This window comes from Penaeus vannamei, unplaced genomic scaffold, assembly GCF_042767895.1.
Source record: "Penaeus vannamei isolate JL-2024 unplaced genomic scaffold, ASM4276789v1 unanchor438, whole genome shotgun sequence".
NCBI lineage: Eukaryota > Metazoa > Arthropoda > Malacostraca > Decapoda > Penaeidae > Penaeus > Penaeus vannamei.
Window position 1 is genome coordinate 82501 of NW_027213442.1, and position 5000 is coordinate 87500.

Here is a 5000-nt window from a genome sequence, read left to right on the forward strand (position 1 = left end):
TTTCAGTTTCATTTGTCTGACTGTCTATTTGTATGATATAGATCTATTTGTCTTAGGTATATTTCATGTTTATCTATCTGTGTGTGTGTGTGTGTTTTTTATATATATCATATAGATCTATCTCTTGTTTATCTTTCACATGTATCTGTCTGGCTGTCTTTTATATCGTACATGTATGTCTCTTATATATATAGACCACACATATGTATATGTCTTTACTATATGTCTCATGTATACTTTACATACATAGCTTTGTCTATCTGATGCATCTTGAACATCTATCTATCTTATAGATATGTCTTACGTATTTATATGTCGTGCATACTTTCCAAATTTACCTGTCGATCTGACATATATTCCTTACAAATCCACCTGTCTGTCTGGCTATGTCTATCGTGTCTATCATCGGTCATCGTGCCTGTCTATTAAACCGTCTGTTTGTCTGTCATCTATCCCATCTGTTCAAGTTTCCCTTTATCCAAGCATCTGTCTAATTTTTAAACTTTATTTTAGCTTATCATTCCCTTACTTATCGTCTTTATTTATCCATCTGCTTCTTCAAAGAACAGCTGAATATCTATACACAGCGTCCTTCATCTGATTAATGAATTGTCTATCAAACTAAAATTTTATGTTTTTATCCATAAATATATCTACTTTTATTCGTATTCATTAATTCACTACCTATACATATACAAATATGAAACTGTATCCACCAACATCACGTATTTTCATCTGTCTCCATATTCACGTCTATTTTATTGTGTGTAAATTTCCTTTTGTCGCTTCGTTATTCTATTTCCTCACTTCTTCAACATTGAGAAAACTTGCACAAGCCAAACGTCACCGAAAGATCAGAAAACACAGAGAAGGCGATAAAGGACGGAACTAGCGAGCGAAGGAGAGGAACAGAAGGAGAGGAACATGAGAGCAGCAGGAGGAGAGGAACAGGAGGAGAGGAGCATAAATAGAGTAACAGAAAGAGAGGAACAGGAGGAGAGGAACAGAAATAGAGGAACAGGAGAGGAACAGGAGGAGAGGAACAGAAGGAGAGGAACAGGAGGAGAGGAGCAGAAATAGAGGAACAGGAGAGGAACAGGAGGAGAGGAACAGAAGGAGAGGAACAGAAGGAGAGGAACAGAATGACAGGAACAGAAGGAGAGGAACAGGAGAGGAACAGGAGAAGAGGAACAGAAAGACAGGAACAGGAGGAGAGGAACAGGAGAGGAACAGGAGAAGAGGAACAGAAAGACAGGAACAGGAGGAGAGGAAGAGAAAGAGAGGAAGCGAGCGAGGAAAACGAGTGGGGCTGAAGGCGGGGTGGGATTCGCGGAGGGCAAGTGGCACCAGCCCGTCTTGTCTCATTAACCCCGCGAATCCCGGGATTAATTGGGCTCGAGGGAGAGAAAGACTTCTGGGAATCTATGTGAGTGCCTTGCGGGGTTCTTTCCCGGGGGTGACGCGGGGGGGGGGGGGGTAAAGGAGGGAACAGACAGAGGCTCAGATGCGTATACATACAGACACAGAAAGATGCACGATCGAAGACAGATACGTAGACACTTGATAGACGCAGTTGGACAGTCTGCAGACAGTTGCACAGACACGTGTTAATACAGAGAGAAGCACAGACACGTACACAGACAGAAACAAACAGATGCACAGACACAAACAACAAGCCCCAGATAAACACAGACTTGTATATACGCACACACACGCACACACACACGCACAGACACCTCCTCACACTTGACCCCCAACTCACCCGTCACTTTAAACAAAACCGCACAGGCAATCACACCTATTTCACCCCCCACCCCCCACCCCACACACCCTCCCCCCCCTTCCCACACACACACACCACACACTTACCCTCCCTCCCCCCCCCCCACACACACACTTCCCCCTCCTCCCCTTCCCACGGCCCTCCTCACCCCCACCCTCCCCCCGCCCCTCCTCACCCCCTCCCCCCGCCCCTCATTTCAATCTCGGCACATTCATTAACATTCTCTCCGCCGCTGCATCACACCCGGAGACAACGGCAACCCGTACGTTATAACTCAGCGTCGTGTCGTCACAGCTTAATCACCATCAAAGCTATTATTATACCGCTGACATCACGCCCGTCATTTGCATGTCTGTGAGGAAGGGGGGGGAGGGGGGTTTCTGTGGCTTCCTGCTGCGAGGGTCTTGTGTGGCTTGGTGTGGGTTGGCTCTTCGAATTGTTGTGTGTGGGTTTTGGGTTTGTGTGAGGGTGCTGGGGAGGGAGGGGGTTGAGTGTGTGTGTGTGAGAGAGAGAGAGAGAGACAGTGTGAGTGTGTGTGTGTGTGTGTGTGTGTGTGTGAGAGAGAGAGAGAGAGAGAGAGAGAGAGAGAGAGAGAGAGAGAGAGAGAGAGAGAGAGAGACAGAGAGAGAGAGAGAGAGAGAGAGAGAGAGAGAGAGAGAGAGAGAGAGAGAGAGAGAGAGAGAGAGAGAGAGAGAGAGAGAGAGAGAGAGGGACAGAGAGAGAGAGAGAGAGAGAGAGAGAGAGAGAGAGAGAGAGAGAGAGAGAGAGAGAGAGAGAGAGAGAGAGAGTGAGAGTGTGCGCGCGTGTGTGTGTGTGTATTTGCGTCTGTGTGTGTATGTGTGTATGTGCGTGTGTGTGTGTATTTGCATATTTATGCTGTATGTGCTTGCATCTGTGGATATTCGGATGTTTGCACACACGTACACGGAAATCTGTCTGTACGACAATGCAAATGTATGCACGGTTTCGATTCCTGTATCCGAAACACTTGCCGACTTGCGCTGGCGTGGGCTTCGAAAACCGGAATATATGTTTTTTTTTTTCTTTTCTTTTTTTTGGATGTTTTCGTCTGACTGTGCTGACAGAGAAGTCATAAGGTCGTCTACAGTATTTATAGATTAGTATTCAGTGTAGACGACGATTCATAAACTTTTTTTTATCTTTTTATTTTTATCATTATTTTTTTTTTTTTTTTTTTTTACTTTTCTGACCACGTGTTTCGTTATTTATTTATCTATCTATTTTTTTTCTCTACCTCTCTGACCATGTGTTTCGGATACAATATTCGTGGTGGTTAATATATGGCAACACTGAATGGTAAAAATTAGATTGAGAGGAGTCTACATATGAATTTTGTTTACATGTATGGATTATGCTTGTCTGTATGCCATAGGGAGGGTATATGAATGCAATGTTATGTGCATTTGTTTGGAGAATAGATATATGCATACATGTAGCCGCAGCAAAAGTAGAAGAAACAGTTTTTACTCACAAACTCCAGTTGTTCATATATTATACAGGTATGTACAAGATACTTTGATATGTGTATCTTATATGTACCTTGGATACTTAGCAACACACACACATACACACACACATATGCACGCACATACACGCATATATACACCCACGAACACACACACACACACAGACACACACAGACAATGTACACTTCCACAAGACAAAACTGTTATAATGGAAATATCATATCATCGCTGTACTATACACAGGACATATAAGACTTATTACCTGGTATTATGCAACCAATTGAATAAAATATTTTGAAGTTGAATTTCAATTACCCCCCCCCCCCCACGCAACATAACTCACAACATGCACAACCTTCTACCCCCCTCCCCCCCTACACACACAACATACAACCATCCCTACACCACATCAAGCTCCGACGCCACCGCAAAAATCATTAATGGAATAATGAATTTTGAATTTTGCATTTGAATACCTCCCCCCCCCCTCCCTCTCCTCCCCTCACATATACATATATTTACCCCCTCCCCCTTCCCCCTCTCCCTCCCCCTTCGTCAAACAATCAGTCGAGACCCACATCACCCCCACCCCGACCCCCACCCTCCCCCACCCGTCGCCACAACCACACCTAATTTATTTTAAATAAACCCAAATATCCCTGATTTACAACCACACAATGGAACTCTTACACAATTACTGATATTAATGTGTTTACCTATCAGCTGCTGCCAGGTAATTATCAAAAGGGGATTGTTGGCTTCAGTCAGAGCTAATCTGCAGGTAATTAGCTCAGGTAATTACATCATGATAATATAATGCAAAATCGCATTCGAAAACAAAAACCGTTTTAGTTTTTATTGTGATTATCTTTATTGTCACTATCATTATCTTTTTCTTAGTTTTAGTCTTTATTGTGATTATCTTTATTGTCACTATCATTATCTTTTTCTTAGTTTTAGTCTTTATTGTGATTATCTTTATTGTCACTATCATTATCTTTTTCTTAGTTTTAGTATTTACTGTGATTATCTTTATTGTCACTATCATTATTTTTTCTCATTGCATAACATTTTGGTTGTTATCGATATTCCTCCTGTTATCATCATGGTCACGATGGTTGTGATAATGGGATAATCATTATCATCAATTGCATCATTATCATCATCTATTCTTACCTCTTTTTTATCTTTATTTATTTATCTTTAAAGAATATTATATCGCCACCGTCATTACTATCAAACATTATCGCTATTCTCTTCATTATTTTTGTTAATCTTTTATCTTCCTTATCGCAAATCCTCGCTATCACAGCCTCCGAAAGACACATTCCCTCTGTCAGTCTTTTTGTCTGTCTGTCTATCCCTCTGTCTATCTACGCCGTATACAGGTCAACGGGGTACCTGTTTAATTACTTGGTTCTTGTATCTTTTCTTTCATAGATTTGTCGTGTCTCCTCTTCACTTACCTTTTGTATTGTCATTACATTCACTCATTGTATATTCTACTCTCTCCCTACATTCATACTCTCATAGGCATGGCTATATTTATTTGTGTGTGCGTCTGTGTGGGTGTGGGTGTGTGTGTTTGTGTGTGTATATCTATATCTTTCTATCCATCTATCTATCCATCTATTATCTATCTATCTATCTCTATCTCTATCTATCTATCTATCTATCTATCTATCTATCTATCTATCTATATGTATATATATATAAATATATATATATAT